At 46.4% G+C, this 21,819-nt stretch overlaps 12 non-coding genes across 12 annotated transcripts; 4 read left to right on the forward strand and 8 right to left on the reverse strand.

Annotated features, from left to right (window-relative positions):
* Positions 1-784: 784 nt before the first annotated feature.
* trnak-cuu (transfer RNA lysine (anticodon CUU)) lies at positions 785-857 on the reverse strand. Its single transcript has one exon. It is a non-coding gene; the product is annotated as a tRNA-Lys (tRNA).
* A 1,174-nt stretch (positions 858-2,031) lies between these two features.
* Positions 2,032-2,114, forward strand: trnal-cag (transfer RNA leucine (anticodon CAG)). Its single transcript has one exon. It is a non-coding gene; the product is annotated as a tRNA-Leu (tRNA).
* Positions 2,115-6,802: 4,688 nt separating this feature from the next.
* On the reverse strand, positions 6,803-6,875 carry trnak-cuu (transfer RNA lysine (anticodon CUU)). The gene has a single exon. It is a non-coding gene; the product is annotated as a tRNA-Lys (tRNA).
* An 821-nt stretch (positions 6,876-7,696) lies between these two features.
* Positions 7,697-7,768, reverse strand: trnam-cau (transfer RNA methionine (anticodon CAU)). Its single transcript has one exon. It is a non-coding gene; the product is annotated as a tRNA-Met (tRNA).
* A 281-nt stretch (positions 7,769-8,049) lies between these two features.
* Positions 8,050-8,132, forward strand: trnal-cag (transfer RNA leucine (anticodon CAG)). The gene has a single exon. It is a non-coding gene; the product is annotated as a tRNA-Leu (tRNA).
* A 3,293-nt stretch (positions 8,133-11,425) lies between these two features.
* On the reverse strand, positions 11,426-11,498 carry trnak-cuu (transfer RNA lysine (anticodon CUU)). Its single transcript has one exon. It is a non-coding gene; the product is annotated as a tRNA-Lys (tRNA).
* A 1,174-nt stretch (positions 11,499-12,672) lies between these two features.
* On the forward strand, positions 12,673-12,755 carry trnal-cag (transfer RNA leucine (anticodon CAG)). The gene has a single exon. It is a non-coding gene; the product is annotated as a tRNA-Leu (tRNA).
* Positions 12,756-16,048: 3,293 nt separating this feature from the next.
* On the reverse strand, positions 16,049-16,121 carry trnak-cuu (transfer RNA lysine (anticodon CUU)). Its single transcript has one exon. It is a non-coding gene; the product is annotated as a tRNA-Lys (tRNA).
* An 821-nt stretch (positions 16,122-16,942) lies between these two features.
* On the reverse strand, positions 16,943-17,014 carry trnam-cau (transfer RNA methionine (anticodon CAU)). The gene has a single exon. It is a non-coding gene; the product is annotated as a tRNA-Met (tRNA).
* Positions 17,015-17,295: 281 nt separating this feature from the next.
* Positions 17,296-17,378, forward strand: trnal-cag (transfer RNA leucine (anticodon CAG)). The gene has a single exon. It is a non-coding gene; the product is annotated as a tRNA-Leu (tRNA).
* Positions 17,379-20,671: 3,293 nt separating this feature from the next.
* Positions 20,672-20,744, reverse strand: trnak-cuu (transfer RNA lysine (anticodon CUU)). The gene has a single exon. It is a non-coding gene; the product is annotated as a tRNA-Lys (tRNA).
* Positions 20,745-21,565: 821 nt separating this feature from the next.
* Positions 21,566-21,637, reverse strand: trnam-cau (transfer RNA methionine (anticodon CAU)). The gene has a single exon. It is a non-coding gene; the product is annotated as a tRNA-Met (tRNA).
* Positions 21,638-21,819: the final 182 nt, after the last annotated feature.

Genomic DNA, 21,819 nt, shown 5'->3' on the forward strand with positions numbered 1-21,819 from the left:
ACCAGCGCTTGAAAAGCATCTGCATACATAAAATGTCCATTTCTCAAAAGCTAAATCTGCAGCTTCAGAAGATTGTCAGCTGTATGTTTTCGTTCTTTGTTTCCTTTTTTTACATGACAAGCTTTCGAGAAATGAACTGTCGTTTGTGATGAAGGCTGCATTCGAAATTGTGCATCTAGCTTAGTTCAATGAAATCGGAACGTGCGCCTGTCTCAAACGGATGGCTCTTTGCAGGCACACTACGGAAACCTGCGGGCGCAAGTTGGGAGAAGTGACTCTTGCAGAGTGTCGAGCTTCGAGAACAGGACTCCGCTCAGGAAGATATTGCCACGTGTTGAAGAGTTGCTTTTCGCCATTTCTTTCCCATATTTTTCCAGTGCGGTTCAAAATGTTACGTACGTACGTGTTACCTGCAAAATCACAGTGAAACTGTTATGGCGAAAAGATTCCAAATAGTTATTGTATTAGAATAGCTCTGCAATTTCTTAGCCTTCGTACACGCAGTGTTTAAGGAAAGGCTAGAGTAAATGAAACTGTAAATAGACAGGAGCTCTTATCAGTTTTCATACAAGTTATGATGGCTGCAGCTCCTATCTGCGTCAGAGTGACCGGAGCCAAAGGATTGTCTGCGGAACCTTTGATTTATCTCTCGGGCAAAGAGATAGATAAGCCCTTTTCATCTCAGTTTCATCACACCTGTGCATTAAAGTTTAGTGCTCGGTACCATCAAGGTGTAAGAGGGTCAAGGATGAGCACGAAACTTTGTTAATAAGGAGACGGGCACCGCCCAACGTGGGGCTCGAACCCACGCCCCTGAGATTAAGAGTCTCATGCTCTACCGACTGAGCTAGCCGGGCGCCAGGGAAGCAAGGGGTTAACGTGTCCCTGTTGACGTCAATTGGACAAGGTATACTTCCTGGCTTTTCATCATGTGGTGACCGGATTCGAGAGTAGCACACCCTGTTCTTTGTTGATTACTGTACCTCAAGCAGCGCAAATGTCAGTAATCATTGAAATGTACGACCTACAATCTCCTCAGCATGCCCGCGTGGACTCCTCTGTGATCATCCTTCTACGTTCTGCTGTAGTTTTCATGCAAGTGAAAACCGTGCTCCAAATAACAACGGCACAGTTGTATCCTGCGGTAAGCATTCTTCTAATTCCATCGTTTTGCTCCAGGGAAAAGGTAGCGCATCATAGTGTTGATATTCCAAGGTCTCAGAGTCCGTATTGGATGGCTTGGAGGCAGACATCGCTCAGAGCTCCCAGTATGATTTTCCCGAGTTCAGTTTTGCAGTGTCTTAGTGCTTTCCTGCTTCCAGTGGGTCTTTGAATGCTCTGCTAAGTAGAGACGTGACATAATTACTAATGCGACCGACTGTGCTGGCTGTTCCTGGTTAATAATGATTAATGCGAGAAATCAATATAAACATAACTGCTTCGATTTCGAGGTTCACTTGAAGCATTCGAAGAAACTATCAAAGATCTCAGAACAACCGAAGACACATTTGGTCATCTCCGTATTGGTGAAGATGAAAGAGTCCCGCAAGTGTCAAGCTTGCACAAACACACACGAGAGAGAAACTCAGAACAGAACTTAAGGAAAGGGAGATCCACACTACTTTAATGCACTTTGCTAACCCAATGGAATGCTTATGAACCATGCGTAAGACACATGTAGCAGAGGATGGTTTCGATCCATCGACCTCTGGGTTATGGGCCCAGCACACTTCCGCTGCGCCACTCTGCTGACAGCCATCCTACGCGTTCCACCTAACTGCTCTTTGTATTTCCTACATAAGTGATGAAAGAGTTGAAAGTTTCAGTGACAAACGCAGACGTCACTTTGAGCGCTTGGTGTTTTGTAGCACAAATCATCACACGCTGCTCTACACTGGATTATAAAGGCCGACACATTTTCCAAACATTTTAATGCTGGAGTCACACTGTAGTATTAATAACAGTGCGATACTCGAAGAGCGTAGTGGGATCGCGGTGGCTCATCAGACCGCTTTGGGGGAGAGGGCTGGCGTCAGGATGGCCGAGCGGTCTAAGGCGCTGCGTTCAGGTCGCAGTCTCCCCTGGAGGCGTGGGTTCGAATCCCACTCCTGACAAAAAGCTTGCTCCATTCCCTCTCCAATCGGGTGCACATGGGTGAAGCAGCCTGACGTAGGAGACGTGCACCTATAGGCACGCGCGTGTCCCATACCTCTCCTGATTTAGCTCATACTCCATAGGATGGAAGCGGCTGCTCTGGCTTTTTCACTCGAATATAATCTGATCGCAACAGAAGGCCGTGCAGCCCAGTGCTGGTTTAAGAATGCCTCGTGTCTTCAGGCCCCTATTCCATCAGGTTACCCCTTTGGAATAGTCGTCCGAAAATGACGGAAAAGGAGAAGCACGTAAGCTCCCACAAACTGCGTTAGCATTAGCGGTTGGAATCTGATGGGAGAAAAGCAACCCGGCTCGCCGTCAAGCAATCCATCCCTGGTCTCCCACGTGACGGGCGGGAATACGCACCACTATACTAACGAGGAGCGCTTGCTTGGCGCTTGAAGACACTTCCTCTTGCGGCTACTACTGTTTCCGGTTTCGCCTTTTATTTTCATTCCTCCCAGAGGAGCGCATGAAAACGTTTCCATCTGCGCCATCCTCACCCCTCCACTGCTATGGTCACTGCTCCTCCTGGTGCACTGCAAACACCTATTCAGTCGGTTCTTTCAGTTTGAATAATTAGATCTTCAAAGGCTGGAAGTAGGGCGCAAGGCATGCCAATGCCAAAAGCGTGGTTGTCTGCTTCCAAGTGTGAAATGTCGCTGGGGGACGCTGAAGACATGACTTCCAAGGCAGCAGGTCCAAGCGATTTAGCGTTTGTACAAGAAGCAGGAAGAGAGAAACGGCACTCCGCCTTTTTCTGGGCAGGCGCACGGCGACACGAGAAGGACGCCGTAGTCGGCAGGATTCGACCCGGCGCGGGGAGAGCCCAATGGCTTTCTAGTCCATCGCCTTAACCGCTCGGCCACAACTACAGGGAGCGCCGCCGCCGCCGCCGTCTTGCGATCATTTAACACGGAGGGCGAGGCGGCGGAGGTAACCTTTTTCAACGTCGCTCTCCGTTTCAAAAAAAAAAAAGGCAAATGACATGCTAGCACTCAGACACCCCTCAGAAGATTGAAGGGTGGCTTAAAGCTGGAATGATTAGGTCTCCCCGCTCCGACACCAAAATGGAACTTCGTTAGGCAGAGAGAAAGCAACATCGGAGGAGCGTGAACGAGACTTTAGAAGCTGCTCCACACGGCACTTTGAATCGCAGACATAGCAGTGTTAGAGGCAGGAATCGCCTTTGCGAACGCGATGAGAAACAGAACGCAAGCTCAGGTCCTGCGGTTTAATAAGCAGGCACGGCTTTCATGCGACTGCACATTTCTTTTCTGGAGCGAGTTGACTTTCAGCTTCAAGAAATTCACACAACTTCCGAAATCCGAAATACAAATCTGGCTCATCGCTGCACAAGAAATGCCGCCGGCTGGCAAGAAAATGACAGCGATGTTTTTCCTTAACGACAAACTTCCGATGGAGAAAAACAACGGCGGTGTGTCGTGGAAATTTAACTATCAAGGAAGCCACAAGAGAGAGTTCTCACCTGAGTAAGGTCTTTATTTCAATATTGCAATATTGGGAGCCCTGTTGCCACTTCGCAAAGTGCAACCAGAGACTCAATTTGTCACAAGCAGTACAGGGTTTTTATAAGACGTTGCGCTGTAAAAAAGCTCAGTGCTTTGTCCCTTCAAAAACTTCCCCTTTCCCTAAGACAAAATAGATTGCATCATAGAGCGAGAGAAGAAGCACTAGATTTGTTATTCAAAGCTTATCAGTTACTTTCGGCTAATTCTAACGACCCAGACAGCATATATTGTTTTGGTACATTGTCTTCTAAAGTAACCCAAACAGTGTACTTTGTTGACGCACTGTTTTCTAAAATTCTGCACGTACTGTAGCACAGCAATTACATCCTTGAAATATATTATCTAAAAGCACCAATATATTTTTTTCAAAGCTCTCTACATTTTAAGAATCAATTTACTTATTAGATTTCCACTTCAATTCCCTCCTTTTTATTCTTGAAAATGATTAAAAGTTAGATTCTTCATATGGACTCCCAGGAGGCTCCCATACTTCGGATTCTTGCGTTCTTATCAGAACATACTGATGCGCAAACATATTCATTACCATATTTGAAAAGCATTGGAATAATACATGTCATATAGCAACATAAAAACAGGAAGACAAGTATCACAGCCCCTATAATCGGTGTTAGTAACTTAAAGAAAAACATTCCCCCTGGCCCAAACAGTGATTCTAACCAGGAGAGAAATGGGTGAGGCTGTAGAATGAGGCATTAAAGCACATACATAACAAGATGCATTACATTTCTTTAACTTTAACTGTTCTTCTAGTTGTTGTATCTGCCTGGTACTAAAACTACCATTTTCTGGAAAACCTAACTTACTCCACGGTGGAAGACACTTTATTCCCCTTTCTCCAAATTCCCTGTACATGTACTTCGCTGGACCGCTCGGTCCTGTTTCCGTCTTCGAATTTTCATTTCCCATTTTTACCGATCGGTGCCTTACTTTAGAACCTTATCACATTAACTACTCCGCAGAGCAAAAACCACACGTCTGTGTTAAGATAAGTTCTTTATGAGTCCCGGACTAATCAAACCCGCGTGAGAACACCCTCACCGGCCTGCTCTTTCTCTGCTATAAGACCACAGAAAAAATTCTTATAAATCGTCTTAAAACAAAAGTTCGTTAAAAGGATCACTTACTGACGTCAGACAGCCGTGAATTCTCCAGACGCGTCTCAGGAAGGACAAACAGTTTATCCTCCGAGGTTCGTCCAATTTGCTAAAATTGTCCGGCTCCGGATGGAGTTTCAGCAGCCGTCCGCGCTCAGGTTAGTGTCCCATCTGGGGTGCCAATTCTGTCGTGGAAATTTAACTATCAAGGAAGCCACAAGAGAGAGTTCTCACCTGAGTAAGGTCTTTATTTCAATATTGCAATATTGGGAGCCCTGTTGCCACTTCGCAAAGTGCAACCGGAGACTCAATTTGTTACAAGCAGTACAGGGTTTTTATAAGACGTTGCGCTGTAAAAAAGCTCAGTGCTTTGTCCCTTCAAAAGCTTCCCCTTTCCCTAAGACAAAACAGATTACAACATAGAACGAGAGAAGAAGCACTAGATTTGTTATTCAAAGCTTATCAGTTACTTTCGGCTAATTCTAACGACCCAGACAGCATATATTGTTTTGGTACATTGTCTTCTAAAGTTACCCAAACAGTGTACTTTGTTGACGCACTGTTTTCTAAAATTCTGCACGTACTGTAGCACAGCAATTACATCCTTGAAATATATTATCTAAAAGCACCAATATATTTTTTTCAAAGCTCTCTACATTTTAAGAATCAATTTACTTATTAGATTTCCACTTCAGGTGCGTGTCTGTCGGCTTGATTCAGTTTAATGCAAGTATTCATTCTCTTTCTGGAACATACAGCTTGCGACAGATGAAATACAATTCTTGGCTTTTCTGGGTGGGTGCAGAAGAAATCCTGCCGGCTGCTTCTGGAAAAGAATTCCAGCCTTTTTTACTCTTTAACCAGAAACTTGCGAATGATACAAAGCAAGCGGGGGGCGTTTCTGTGCAGCTGTTAACTGAACGGCTGCTGGTTCAAGCCCACCCAGGGCTTGTTCCGATTTCAACATCATGCCCCCTAAAGGTAGACTGGATTTCTTTGCGAAACATTCACCCTTTGGACATTTCAGGAAAGGTGCGTGTCGATGCAAGACTTGAAAAGCTTTCCATACAACGAAAAAAATAGTGCTTTTGATTGAAGGAAACGGCAAGAGCAGTTTGAGCAGCTCTGGCCTCTCAAGCGCTTTACAAAGTGATCGGCACCTCGATAGGCAGTTTAGAAGGCTGAGAATGATGCTGGAAGCACAGCGACGTTCTAAAACCAGCGCTTGAAAAGCATCTGCATACATAAAATGTCCATTTCTCAAAAGCTAAATCTGCAGCTTCAGAAGATTGTCAGCTGTATGTTTTCGTTCTTTGTTTCCTTTTTTTACATGACAAGCTTTCGAGAAATGAACTGTCGTTTGTGATGAAGGCTGCATTCGAAATTGTGCATCTAGCTTAGTTCAATGAAATCGGAACGTGCGCCTGTCTCAAACGGATGGCTCTTTGCAGGCACACTACGGAAACCTGCGGGTGCAAGTTGGGAGAAGTGACTCTTGCAGAGTGTCGAGCTTCGAGAACAGGACTCCGCTCAGGAAGATATTGCCACGTGTTGAAGAGTTGCTTTTCGCCATTTCTTTCCCATATTTTTCCAGTGCGGTTCAAAATGTTACGTACGTACGTGTTACCTGCAAAATCACAGTGAAACTGTTATGGCGAAAAGATTCCAAATAGTTATTGTATTAGAATAGCTCTGCAATTTCTTAGCCTTCGTACACGCAGTGTTTAAGGAAAGGCTAGAGTAAATGAAACTGTAAATAGACAGGAGCTCTTATCAGTTTTCATACAAGTTATGATGGCTGCAGCTCCTATCTGCGTCAGAGTGACCGGAGCCAACGGATTGTCTGCGGAACCTTTGATTTATCTCTCGGGCAAAGAGATAGATAAGCCCTTTTCATCTCAGTTTCATCACACCTGTGCATTAAAGTTTAGTGCTCGGTACCATCAAGGTGTAAGAGGGTCAAGGATGAGCACGAAACTTTGTTAATAAGGAGACGGGCACCGCCCAACGTGGGGCTCGAACCCACGCCCCTGAGATTAAGAGTCTCATGCTCTACCGACTGAGCTAGCCGGGCACCAGGGAAGCAAGGGGTTAACGTGTCCCTGTTGACGTCAATTGGACAAGGTATACTTCCTGGCTTTTCATCATGTGGTGACCGGATTCGAGAGTAGCACACCCTGTTCTTTGTTGATTACTGTACCTCAAGCAGCGCAAATGTCAGTAATCATTGAAATGTACGACCTACAATCTCCTCAGCATGCCCGCGTGGACTCCTCTGTGATCATCCTTCTACGTTCTGCTGTAGTTTTCATGCAAGTGAAAACCGTGCTCCAAATAACAACGGCACAGTTGTATCCTGCGGTAAGCATTCTTCTAATTCCATCGTTTTGCTCCAGGGAAAAGGTAGCGCATCATAGTGTTGATATTCCAAGGTCTCAGAGTCCGTATTGGATGGCTTGGATGCAGACATCGCTCAGAGCTCCCAGTATGATTTTCCCGAGTTCAGTTTTGCAGTGTCTTAGTGCTTTCCTGCTTCCAGTGGGTCTTTGAATGCTCTGCTAAATAGAGACGTGACATAATTACTAATGCGACCGACTGTGCTGGCTGTTCCTGGTTAATAATGATTAATGCGAGAAATCAATATAAACATAACTGCTTCGATTTCGAGGTTCACTTGAAGCATTCGAAGAAACTATCAAAGACCTCAGAACAACCGAAGACACATTTGGTCATCTCCGTATTGGTGAAGATGAAAGAGTCCCGCAAGTGTCAAGCTTGCACAAACACACACGAGAGAGAAACTCAGAACAGAACTTAAGGAAAGGGAGATCCACACTACTTTAATGCACTTTGCTAACCCAATGGAATGCTTATGAACCATGCGTAAGACACATGTAGCAGAGGATGGTTTCGATCCATCGACCTCTGGGTTATGGGCCCAGCACGCTTCCACTGCGCCACTCTGCTGACGGCCATCCTACGCGTTCCACCTAACTGCTCTTTGTATTTCCTACATAAGTGATGAAAGAGTTGAAAGTTTCAGTGACAAACGCAGACGTCACTTTGAGCGCTTGGTGTTTTGTAGCACAAATCATCACACGCTGCTCTACACTGGATTATAAAGGCCGACACATTTTCCAAACATTTTAATGCTGGAGTCACACTGTAGTATTAATAACAGTGCGATACTCGAAGAGCGTAGTGGGATCGCGGTTTCTCATCAGACCGCTTTGGGGGAGAGGGCTGGCGTCAGGATGGCCGAGCGGTCTAAGGCGCTGCGTTCAGGTCGCAGTCTCCCCTGGAGGCGTGGGTTCGAATCCCACTCCTGACAAAAAGCTTGCTCCATTCCCTCTCCAGTCGGGTGCACATGGGTGAAGCAGCCTGACGTAGGAGACGTGCACCTATAGGCACGCGCGTGTCCCATACCTCTCCTGATTTAGCTCGTACTCCATAGGATGGAAGCGGCTGCTCTGGCTTTTTCACTCGAATATAATCTGATCGCAACAGAAGGCCGTGCAGCCCAGTGCTGGTTTAAGAATGCCTCGTGTCTTCAGGCCCCTATTCCATCAGGTTACCCCTTTGGAATAGTCGTCCGAAAATGACGGAAAAGGAGAAGCACGTAAGCTCCCACAAACTGCGTTAGCATTAGCGGTTGGAATCTGATGGGAGAAAAGCAACCCGGCTCGCCGTCAAGCAATCCATCCCTGGTCTCCCACGTGACGGGCGGGAATACGCACCACTATACTAACGAGGAGCGCTTGCTTGGCGCTTGAAGACACTTCCTCTTGCGGCTACTACTGTTTCCGGTTTCGCCTTTTATTTTCATTCCTCCCAGAGGAGCGCATGAAAACGTTTCCATCTGCGCCATCCTCACCCCTCCACTGCTATGGTCACTGCTCCTCCTGGTGCACTGCAAACACCTATTCAGTCGGTTCTTTCAGTTTGAATAATTAGATCTTCAAAGGCTGGAAGTAGGGCGCAAGGCATGCCAATGCCAAAAGCGTGGTTGTCTGCTTCCAAGTGTGAAATGTCGCTGGGGGACGCTGAAGACATGACTTCCAAGGCAGCAGGTCCAAGCGATTTAGCGTTTGTACAAGAAGCAGGAAGAGAGAAACGGCACTTTGCCTTTTTCTGGGCAGGCGCACGGCGACACGAGAAGGACGCCGTAGTCGGCAGGATTCGACCCGGCGCGGGGAGAGCCCAATGGCTTTCTAGTCCATCGCCTTAACCGCTCAGCCACAACTACAGGGAGCGCCGCCGCCGCCGTCTTGCGATCATTTAACACGGAGGGCGAGGCGGCGGAGGTAACCTTTTTCAACGTCGCTCTCCGTTTCAAAAAAAAAAAAGGCAAATGACATGCTAGCACTCAGACACCCCTCAGAAGATTGAAGGGTGGCTTAAAGCTGGAATGATTAGGTCTCCCCGCTCCGACACCAAAATGGAACTTCGTTAGGCAGAGAGAAAGCAACATCGGAGGAGCGTGAACGAGACTTTAGAAGCTGCTCCACACGGCACTTTGAATCGCAGACATAGCAGTGTTAGAGGCAGGAATCGCCTTTGCGAACGCGATGAGAAACAGAACGCAAGCTCAGGTCCTGCGGTTTAATAAGCAGGCACGGCTTTCATGCGACTGCACATTTCTTTTCTGGAGCGAGTTGACTTTCAGCTTCAAGAAATTCACACAACTTCCGAAATCCGAAATACAAATCTGGCTCATCGCTGCACAAGAAATGCCGCCGGCTGGCAAGAAAATGACAGCGATGTTTTTCCTTAAAGACAAACTTCCGATGGAGAAAAACAACGGCGGTGTGTCGTGGAAATTTAACTATCAAGGAAGCCACAAGAGAGAGTTCTCACCTGAGTAAGGTCTTTATTTCAATATTGCAATATTGGGAGCCCTGTTGCCACTTCGCAAAGTGCAACCGGAGACTCAATTTGTTACAAGCAGTACAGGGTTTTTATAAGACGTTGCGCTGTAAAAAAGCTCAGTGCTTTGTCCCTTCAAAAGCTTCCCCTTTCCCTAAGACGAAACAGATTACAACATAGAACGAGAGAAGAAGCACTAGATTTGTTATTCAAAGCTTATCAGTTACTTTCGGCTAATTCTAACGACCCAGACAGCATATATTGTTTTGGTACATTGTCTTCTAAAGTTACCCAAACAGTGTACTTTGTTGACGCACTGTTTTCTAAAATTCTGCACGTACTGTAGCACAGCAATTACATCCTTGAAATATATTATCTAAAAGCACCAATATATTTTTTTCAAAGCTCTCTACATTTTAAGAATCAATTTACTTATTAGATTTCCACTTCAGGTGCGTGTCTGTCGGCTTGATTCAGTTTAATGCAAGTATTCATTCTCTTTCTGGAACATACAGCTTGCGACAGATGAAATACAATTCTTGGCTTTTCTGGGTGGGTGCAGAAGAAATCCTGCCGGCTGCTTCTGGAAAAGAATTCCAGCCTTTTTTACTCTTTAACCAGAAACTTGCGAATGATACAAAGCAAGCGGGGGGCGTTTCTGTGCAGCTGTTAACTGAACGGCTGCTGGTTCAAGCCCACCCAGGGCTTGTTCCGATTTCAACATCATGCCCCCTAAAGGTAGACTGGATTTCTTTGCGAAACATTCACCCTTTGGACATTTCAGGAAAGGTGCGTGTCGATGCAAGACTTGAAAAGCTTTCCATACAACGAAAAAAATAGTGCTTTTGATTGAAGGAAACGGCAAGAGCAGTTTGAGCAGCTCTGGCCTCTCAAGCGCTTTACAAAGTGATCGGCACCTCGATAGGCAGTTTAGAAGGCTGAGAATGATGCTGGAAGCACAGCGACGTTCTAAAACCAGCGCTTGAAAAGCATCTGCATACATAAAATGTCCATTTCTCAAAAGCTAAATCTGCAGCTTCAGAAGATTGTCAGCTGTATGTTTTCGTTCTTTGTTTCCTTTTTTTACATGACAAGCTTTCGAGAAATGAACTGTCGTTTGTGATGAAGGCTGCATTCGAAATTGTGCATCTAGCTTAGTTCAATGAAATCGGAACGTGCGCCTGTCTCAAACGGATGGCTCTTTGCAGGCACACTACGGAAACCTGCGGGCGCAAGTTGGGAGAAGTGACTCTTGCAGAGTGTCGAGCTTCGAGAACAGGACTCCGCTCAGGAAGATATTGCCACGTGTTGAAGAGTTGCTTTTCGCCATTTCTTTCCCATATTTTTCCAGTGCGGTTCAAAATGTTACGTACGTACGTGTTACCTGCAAAATCACAGTGAAACTGTTATGGCGAAAAGATTCCAAATAGTTATTGTATTAGAATAGCTCTGCTATTTCTTAGCCTTCGTACACGCAGTGTTTAAGGAAAGGCTAGAGTAAATGAAACTGTAAATAGACAGGAGCTCTTATCAGTTTTCATACAAGTTATGATGGCTGCAGCTCCTATCTGCGTCAGAGTGACCGGAGCCAACGGATTGTCTGCGGAACCTTTGATTTATCTCTCGGGCAAAGAGATAGATAAGCCCTTTTCATCTCAGTTTCATCACACCTGTGCATTAAAGTTTAGTGCTCGGTACCATCAAGGTGTAAGAGGGTCAAGGATGAGCACGAAACTTTGTTAATAAGGAGACGGGCACCGCCCAACGTGGGGCTCGAACCCACGCCCCTGAGATTAAGAGTCTCATGCTCTACCGACTGAGCTAGCCGGGCGCCAGGGAAGCAAGGGGTTAACGTGTCCCTGTTGACGTCAATTGGACAAGGTATACTTCCTGGCTTTTCATCATGTGGTGACCGGATTCGAGAGTAGCACACCCTGTTCTTTGTTGATTACTGTACCTCAAGCAGCGCAAATGTCAGTAATCATTGAAATGTACGACCTACAATCTCCTCAGCATGCCCGCGTGGACTCCTCTGTGATCATCCTTCTACGTTCTGCTGTAGTTTTCATGCAAGTGAAAACCGTGCTCCAAATAACAACGGCACAGTTGTATCCTGCGGTAAGCATTCTTCTAATTCCATCGTTTTGCTCCAGGGAAAAGGTAGCGCATCATAGTGTTGATATTCCAAGGTCTCAGAGTCCGTATTGGATGGCTTGGATGCAGACATCGCTCAGAGCTCCCAGTATGATTTTCCCGAGTTCAGTTTTGCAGTGTCTTAGTGCTTTCCTGCTTCCAGTGGGTCTTTGAATGCTCTGCTAAGTAGAGACGTGACATAATTACTAATGCGACCGACTGTGCTGGCTGTTCCTGGTTAATAATGATTAATGCGAGAAATCAATATAAACATAACTGCTTCGATTTCGAGGTTCACTTGAAGCATTCGAAGAAACTATCAAAGATCTCAGAACAACCGAAGACACATTTGGTCATCTCCGTATTGGTGAAGATGAAAGAGTCCCGCAAGTGTCAAGCTTGCACAAACACACACGAGAGAGAAACTCAGAACAGAACTTAAGGAAAGGGAGATCCACACTACTTTAATGCACTTTGCTAACCCAATGGAATGCTTATGAACCATGCGTAAGACACATGTAGCAGAGGATGGTTTCGATCTATCGACCTCTGGGTTATGGGCCCAGCACGCTTCCACTGCGCCACTCTGCTGACGGCCATCCTACGCGTTCCACCTAACTGCTCTTTGTATTTCCTACATAAGTGATGAAAGAGTTGAAAGTTTCAGTGACAAACGCAGACGTCACTTTGAGCGCTTGGTGTTTTGTAGCACAAATCATCACACGCTGCTCTACACTGGATTATAAAGGCCGACACATTTTCCAAACATTTTAATGCTGGAGTCACACTGTAGTATTAATAACAGTGCGATACTCGAAGAGCGTAGTGGGATCGCGGTGGCTCATCAGACCGCTTTGGGGGAGAGGGCTGGCGTCAGGATGGCCGAGCGGTCTAAGGCGCTGCGTTCAGGTTGCAGTCTCCCCTGGAGGCGTGGGTTCGAATCCCACTCCTGACAAAAAGCTTGCTCCATTCCCTCTCCAGTCGGGTGCACATGGGTGAAGCAGCCTGACGTAGGAGACGTGCACCTATAGGCACGCGCGTGTCCCATACCTCTCCTGATTTAGCTCGTACTCCATAGGATGGAAGCGGCTGCTCTGGCTTTTTCACTCGAATATAATCTGATCGCAACAGAAGGCCGTGCAGCCCAGTGCTGGTTTAAGAATGCCTCGTGTCTTCAGGCCCCTATTCCATCAGGTTACCCCTTTGGAATAGTCGTCCGAAAATGACGGAAAAGGAGAAGCACGTAAGCTCCCACAAACTGCGTTAGCATTAGCGGTTGGAATCTGATGGGAGAAAAGCAACCCGGCTCGCCGTCAAGCAATCCATCCCTGGTCTCCCACGTGACGGGCGGGAATACGCACCACTATACTAACGAGGAGCGCTTGCTTGGCGCTTGAAGACACTTCCTCTTGCGGCTACTACTGTTTCCGGTTTCGCCTTTTATTTTCATTCCTCCCAGAGGAGCGCATGAAAACGTTTCCATCTGCGCCATCCTCACCCCTCCACTGCTATGGTCACTGCTCCTCCTGGTGCACTGCAAACACCTATTCAGTCGGTTCTTTCAGTTTGAATAATTAGATCTTCAAAGGCTGGAAGTAGGGCGCAAGGCATGCCAATGCCAAAAGCGTGGTTGTCTGCTTCCAAGTGTGAAATGTCGCTGGGGGACGCTGAAGACATGACTTCCAAGGCAGCAGGTCCAAGCGATTTAGCGTTTGTACAAGAAGCAGGAAGAGAGAAACGGCACTCCGCCTTTTTCTGGGCAGGCGCACGGCGACACGAGAAGGACGCCGTAGTCGGCAGGATTCGACCCGGCGCGGGGAGAGCCCAATGGCTTTCTAGTCCATCGCCTTAACCGCTCGGCCACAACTACAGGGAGCGCCGCCGCCGCCGTCTTGCGATCATTTAACACGGAGGGCGAGGCGGCGGAGGTAACCTTTTTCAACGTCGCTCTCCGTTTCAAAAAAAAAAAAGGCAAATGACATGCTAGCACTCAGACACCCCTCAGAAGATTGAAGGGTGGCTTAAAGCTGGAATGATTAGGTCTCCCCGCTCCGACACCAAAATGGAACTTCGTTAGGCACAGAGAAAGCAACATCGGAGGAGCGTGAACGAGACTTTAGAAGCTGCTCCACACGGCACTTTGAATCGCAGACATAGCAGTGTTAGAGGCAGGAATCGCCTTTGCGAACGCGATGAGAAACAGAACGCAAGCTCAGGTCCTGCGGTTTAATAAGCAGGCACGGCTTTCATGCGACTGCACATTTCTTTTCTGGAGCGAGTTGACTTTCAGCTTCAAGAAATTCACACAACTTCCGAAATCCGAAATACAAATCTGGCTCATCGCTGCACAAGAAATGCCGCCGGCTGGCAAGAAAATGACAGCGATGTTTTTCCTTAACGACAAACTTCCGATGGAGAAAAACAACGGCGGTGTGTCGTGGAAATTTAACTATCAAGGAAGCCACAAGAGAGAGTTCTCACCTGAGTAAGGTCTTTATTTCAATATTGCAATATTGGGAGCCCTGTTGCCACTTCGCAAAGTGCAACCGGAGACTCAATTTGTTACAAGCAGTACAGGGTTTTTATAAGACGTTGCGCTGTAAAAAAGCTCAGTGCTTTGTCCCTTCAAAAGCTTCCCCTTTCCCTAAGACAAAACAGATTACAACATAGAACGAGAGAAGAAGCACTAGATTTGTTATTCAAAGCTTATCAGTTACTTTCGGCTAATTCTAACGACCCAGACAGCATATATTGTTTTGGTACATTGTCTTCTAAAGTTACCCAAACAGTGTACTTTGTTGACGCACTGTTTTCTAAAATTCTGCACGTACTGTAGCACAGCAATTACATCCTTGAAATATATTATCTAAAAGCACCAATATATTTTTTTCAAAGCTCTCTACATTTTAAGAATCAATTTACTTATTAGATTTCCACTTCAGGTGCGTGTCTGTCGGCTTGATTCAGTTTAATGCAAGTATTCATTCTCTTTCTGGAACATACAGCTTGCGACAGATGAAATACAATTCTTGGCTTTTCTGGGTGGGTGCAGAAGAAATCCTGCCGGCTGCTTCTGGAAAAGAATTCCAGCCTTTTTTACTCTTTAACCAGAAACTTGCGAATGATACAAAGCAAGCGGGGGGCGTTTCTGTGCAGCTGTTAACTGAACGGCTGCTGGTTCAAGCCCACCCAGGGCTTGTTCCGATTTCAACATCATGCCCCCTAAAGGTAGACTGGATTTCTTTGCGAAACATTCACCCTTTGGACATTTCAGGAAAGGTGCGTGTCGATGCAAGACTTGAAAAGCTTTCCATACAACGAAAAAAATAGTGCTTTTGATTGAAGGAAACGGCAAGAGCAGTTTGAGCAGCTCTGGCCTCTCAAGCGCTTTACAAAGTGATCGGCACCTCGATAGGCAGTTTAGAAGGCTGAGAATGATGCTGGAAGCACAGCGACGTTCTAAAACCAGCGCTTGAAAAGCATCTGCATACATAAAATGTCCATTTCTCAAAAGCTAAATCTGCAGCTTCAGAAGATTGTCAGCTGTATGTTTTCGTTCTTTGTTTCCTTTTTTTACATGACAAGCTTTCGAGAAATGAACTGTCGTTTGTGATGAAGGCTGCATTCGAAATTGTGCATCTAGCTTAGTTCAATGAAATCGGAACGTGCGCCTGTCTCAAACGGATGGCTCTTTGCAGGCACACTACGGAAACCTGCGGGCGCAAGTTGGGAGAAGTGACTCTTGCAGAGTGTCGAGCTTCGAGAACAGGACTCCGCTCAGGAAGATATTGCCACGTGTTGAAGAGTTGCTTTTCGCCATTTCTTTCCCATATTTTTCCAGTGCGGTTCAAAATGTTACGTACGTACGTGTTACCTGCAAAATCACAGTGAAACTGTTATGGCGAAAAGATTCCAAATAGTTATTGTATTAGAATAGCTCTGCAATTTCTTAGCCTTCGTACACGCAGTGTTTAAGGAAAGGCTAGAGTAAATGAAACTGTAAATAGACAGGAGCTCTTATCAGTTTTCATACAAGTTATGATGGCTGCAGCTCCTATCTGCGTCAGAGTGACCGGAGCCAACGGATTGTCTGCGGAACCTTTGATTTATCTCTCGGGCAAAGAGATAGATAAGCCCTTTTCATCTCAGTTTCATCACACCTGTGCATTAAAGTTTAGTGCTCGGTACCATCAAGGTGTAAGAGGGTCAAGGATGAGCACGAAACTTTGTTAATAAGGAGACGGGCACCGCCCAACGTGGGGCTCGAACCCACGCCCCTGAGATTAAGAGTCTCATGCTCTACCGACTGAGCTAGCCGGGCGCCAGGGAAGCAAGGGGTTAACGTGTCCCTGTTGACGTCAATTGGACAAGGTATACTTCCTGGCTTTTCATCATGTGGTGACCGGATTCGAGAGTAGCACACCCTGTTCTTTGTTGATTACTGTACCTCAAGCAGCGCAAATGTCAGTAATCATTGAAATGTACGACCTACAATCTCCTCAGCATGCCCGCGTGGACTCCTCTGTGATCATCCTTCTACGTTCTGCTGTAGTTTTCATGCAAGTGAAAACCGTGCTCCAAATAACAACGGCACAGTTGTATCCTGCGGTAAGCATTCTTCTAATTCCATCGTTTTGCTCCAGGGAAAAGGTAGCGCATCATAGTGTTGATATTCCAAGGTCTCAGAGTCCGTATTGGATGGCTTGGATGCAGACATCGCTCAGAGCTCCCAGTATGATTTTCCCGAGTTCAGTTTTGCAGTGTCTTAGTGCTTTCCTGCTTCCAGTGGGTCTTTGAATGCTCTGCTAAGTAGAGACGTGACATAATTACTAATGCGACCGACTGTGCTGGCTGTTCCTGGTTAATAATGATTAATGCGAGAAATCAATATAAACATAACTGCTTCGATTTCGAGGTTCACTTGAAGCATTCGAAGAAACTATCAAAGATCTCAGAACAACCGAAGACACATTTGGTCATCTCCGTATTGGTGAAGATGAAAGAGTCCCGCAAGTGTCAAGCTTGCACAAACACACACGAGAGAGAAACTCAGAACAGAACTTAAGGAAAGGGAGATCCACACTACTTTAATGCACTTTGCTAACCCAATGGAATGCTTATGAACCATGCGTAAGACACATGTAGCAGAGGATGGTTTCGATCCATCGACCTCTGGGTTATGGGCCCAGCACGCTTCCACTGCGCCACTCTGCTGACGGCCATTCTACGCGTTCCACCTAACTGCTCTTTGTATTTCCTACATAAGTGATGAAAGAGTTGAAAGTTTCAGTGACAAACGCAGACGTCACTTTGAGCGCTTGGTGTTTTGTAGCACAAATCATCACACGCTGCTCTACACTGGATTATAAAGGCCGACACATTTTCCAAACATTTTAATGCTGGAGTCACACTGTAGTATTAATAACAGTGCGATACTCGAAGAGCGTAGTGGGATCGCGGTGGCTCATCAGACCGCTTTGGGGGAGAGGGCTGGCGTCAGGATGGCCGAGCGGTCTAAGGCGCTGCGTTCAGGTCGCAGTCTCCCCTGGAGGCGTGGGTTCGAATCCCACTCCTGACAAAAAGCTTGCTCCATTCCCTCTCCAGTCGGGTGCACATGGGTGAAGCAGCCTGACGTAGGAGACGTGCACCTATAGGCACGCGCGTGTCCCATACCTCTCCTGATTTAGCTCGTACTCCATAGGATGGAAGCGGCTGCTCTGGCTTTTTCACTCGAATATAATCTGATCGCAACAGAAGGCCGTGCAGCCCAGTGCTGGTTTAAGAATGCCTCGTGTCTTCAGGCCCCTATTCCATCAGGTTACCCCTTTGGAATAGTCGTCCGAAAATGACGGAAAAGGAGAAGCACGTAAGCTCCCACAAACTGCGTTAGCATTAGCGGTTGGAATCTGATGGGAGAAAAGCAACCCGGCTCGCCGTCAAGCAATCCATCCCTGGTCTCCCACGTGACGGGCGGGAATACGCACCACTATACTAACGAGGAGCGCTTGCTTGGCGCTTGAAGACACTTCCTCTTGCGGCTACTACTGTTTCCGGTTTCGCCTTTTATTTTCATTCCTCCCAGAGGAGCGCATGAAAACGTTTCCATCTGCGCCATCCTCACCCCTCCACTGCTATGGTCACTGCTCCTCCTGGTGCACTGCAAACACCTATTCAGTCGGTTCTTTCAGTTTGAATAATTAGATCTTCAAAGGCTGGAAGTAGGGCGCAAGGCATGCCAATGCCAAAAGCGTGGTTGTCTGCTTCCAAGTGTGAAATGTCGCTGGGGGACGCTGAAGACATGACTTCCAAGGCAGCAGGTCCAAGCGATTTAGCGTTTGTACAAGAAGCAGGAAGAGAGAAACGGCACTCCGCCTTTTTCTGGGCAGGCGCACGGCGACACGAGAAGGACGCCGTAGTCGGCAGGATTCGACCCGCCGCGGGGAGAGCCCAATGGCTTTCTAGTCCATCGCCTTAACCGCTCGGCCACAACTACAGGGAGCGCCGCCGCCGCCGTCTTGCGATCATTTAACACGGAGGGCGAGGCGGCGGAGGTAACCTTTTTCAACGTCGCTCTCCGTTTCAAAAAAAAAAAAGGCAAATGACATGCTAGCACTCAGACACCCCTCAGAAGATTGAAGGGTGGCTTAAAGCTGGAATGATTAGGTCTCCCCGCTCCGACACCAAAATGGAACTTCGTTAGGCAGAGAGAAAGCAACATCGGAGGAGCGTGAACAAGACTTTCGAAGCTGCTCCACACGGCACTTTGAATCGCAGACATAGCAGTGTTAGAGGCAGGAATCGCCTTTGCGAACGCGATGAGAAACAGAACGCAAGCTCAGGTCCTGCGGTTTAATAAGCAGGCACGGCTTTCATGCGACTGCACATTTCTTTTCTGGAGCGAGTTGACTTTCAGCTTCAAGAAATTCACACAACTTCCGAAATCCGAAATACAAATCTGGCTCATCGCTGCACAAGAAATGCCGCCGGCTGGCAAGAAAATGACAGCGATGTTTTTCCTTAACGACAAACTTCCGATGGAGAAAAACAACGGCGGTGTGTCGTGGAAATTTAACTATCAAGGAAGCCACAAGAGAGAGTTCTCACCTGAGTAAGGTCTTTATTTCAATATTGCAATATTGGGAGCCCTGTTGCCACTTCGCAAAGTGCAACCGGAGACTCAATTTGTTACAAGCAGTACAGGGTTTTTATAAGACGTTGCGCTGTAAAAAAGCTCAGTGCTTTGTCCCTTCAAAAGCTTCCCCTTTCCCTAAGACAAAACAGATTACAACATAGAACGAGAGAAGAAGCACTAGATTTGTTATTCAAAGCTTATCAGTTACTTTCGGCTAATTCTAACGACCCAGACAGCATATATTGTTTTGGTACATTGTCTTCTAAAGTTACCCAAACAGTGTACTTTGTTGACGCACTGTTTTCTAAAATTCTGCACGTACTGTAGCACAGCAATTACATCCTTGAAATATATTATCTAAAAGCACCAATATATTTTTTTCAAAGCTCTCTACATTTTAAGAATCAATTTACTTATTAGATTTCCACTTCAGGTGCGTGTCTGTCGGCTTGATTCAGTTTAATGCAAGTATTCATTCTCTTTCTGGAACATACAGCTTGCGACAGATGAAATACAATTCTTGGCTTTTCTGGGTGGGTGCAGAAGAAATCCTGCCGGCTGCTTCTGGAAAAGAATTCCAGCCTTTTTTACTCTTTAACCAGAAACTTGCGAATGATACAAAGCAAGCGGGGGGCGTTTCTGTGCAGCTGTTAACTGAACGGCTGCTGGTTCAAGCCCACCCAGGGCTTGTTCCGATTTCAACATCATGCCCCCTAAAGGTAGACTGGATTTCTTTGCGAAACATTCACCCTTTGGACATTTCAGGAAAGGTGCGTGTCGATGCAAGACTTGAAAAGCTTTCCATACAACGAAAAAAATAGTGCTTTTGATTGAAGGAAACGGCAAGAGCAGTTTGAGCAGCTCTGGCCTCTCAAGCGCTTTACAAAGTGATCGGCACCTCGATAGGCAGTTTAGAAGGCTGAGAATGATGCTGGAAGCACAGCGACGTTCTAAAACCAGCGCTTGAAAAGCATCTGCATACATAAAATGTCCATTTCTCAAAAGCTAAATCTGCAGCTTCAGAAGATTGTCAGCTGTATGTTTTCGTTCTTTGTTTCCTTTTTTTACATGACAAGCTTTCGAGAAATGAACTGTCGTTTGTGATGAAGGCTGCATTCGAAATTGTGCATCTAGCTTAGTTCAATGAAATCGGAACGTGCGCCTGTCTCAAACGGATGGCTCTTTGCAGGCACACTACGGAAACCTGCGGGCGCAAGTTGGGAGAAGTGACTCTTGCAGAGTGTCGAGCTTCGAGAACAGGACTCCGCTCAGGAAGATATTGCCACGTGTTGAAGAGTTGCTTTTCGCCATTTCTTTCCCATATTTTTCCAGTGCGGTTCAAAATGTTACGTACGTACGTGTTACCTGCAAAATCACAGTGAAACTGTTATGGCGAAAAGTTTCCAAATAGTTATTGTATTAGAATAGCTCTGCAATTTCTTAGCCTTCGTACACGCAGTGTTTAAGGAAAGGCTAGAGTAAATGAAACTGTAAATAGACAGGAGCTCTTATCAGTTTTCATACAAGTTATGATGGCTGCAGCTCCTATCTGCGTCAGAGTGACCGGAGCCAACGGATTGTCTGCGGAACCTTTGATTTATCTCTCGGGCAAAGAGATAGATAAGCCCTTTTCATCTCAGTTTCATCACACCTGTGCATTAAAGTTTAGTGCTCGGTACCATCAAGGTGTAAGAGGGTCAAGGATGAGCACGAAACTTTGTTAATAAGGAGACGGGCACCGCCCAACGTGGGGCTCGAACCCACGCCCCTGAGATTAAGAGTCTCATGCTCTACCGACTGAGCTAGCCGGGCGCCAGGGAAGCAAGGGGTTAACGTGTCCCTGTTGACGTCAATTGGACAAGGTATACTTCCTGGCTTTTCATCATGTGGTGACCGGATTCGAGAGTAGCACACCCTGTTCTTTGTTGATTACTGTACCTCAAGCAGCGCAAATGTCAGTAATCATTGAAATGTACGACCTACAATCTCCTCAGCATGCCCGCGTGGACTCCTCTGTGATCATCCTTCTACGTTCTGCTGTAGTTTTCATGCAAGTGAAAACCGTGCTCCAAATAACAACGGCACAGTTGTATCCTGCGGTAAGCATTCTTCTAATTCCATCGTTTTGCTCCAGGGAAAAGGTAGCGCATCATAGTGTTGATATTCCAAGGTCTCAGAGTCCGTATTGGATGGCTTGGATGCAGACATCGCTCAGAGCTCCCAGTATGATTTTCCCGAGTTCAGTTTTGCAGTGTCTTAGTGCTTTCCTGCTTCCAGTGGGTCTTTGAATGCTCTGCTAAGTAGAGACGTGACATAATTACTAATGCGACCGACTGTGCTGGCTGTTCCTGGTTAATAATGATTAATGCGAGAAATCAATATAAACATAACTGCTTCGATTTCGAGGTTCACTTGAAGCATTCGAAGAAACTATCAAAGATCTCAGAACAACCGAAGACACATTTGGTCATCTCCGTATTGGTGAAGATGAAAGAGTCCCGCAAGTGTCAAGCTTGCACAAACACACACGAGAGAGAAACTCAGAACAGAACTTAAGGAAAGGGAGATCCACACTACTTTAATGCACTTTGCTAACCCAATGGAATGCTTATGAACCATGCGTAAGACACATGTAGCAGAGGATGGTTTCGATCCATCGACCTCTGGGTTATGGGCCCAGCACGCTTCCACTGCGCCACTCTGCTGACAGCCATCCTACGCGTTCCACCTAACTGCTCTTTGTATTTCCTACATAAGTGATGAAAGAGTTGAAAGTTTCAGTGACAAACGCAGACGTCACTTTGAGCGCTTGGTGTTTTGTAGCACAAATCATCACACGCTGCTCTACACTGGATTATAAAGGCCGACACATTTTCCAAACATTTTA

Source organism: Atractosteus spatula, chromosome 25, assembly GCF_055471065.1.
Source record: "Atractosteus spatula isolate fAtrSpa1 chromosome 25, fAtrSpa1.hap1, whole genome shotgun sequence".
Classification (NCBI taxonomy): Eukaryota; Metazoa; Chordata; class Actinopteri; order Semionotiformes; family Lepisosteidae; genus Atractosteus; species Atractosteus spatula.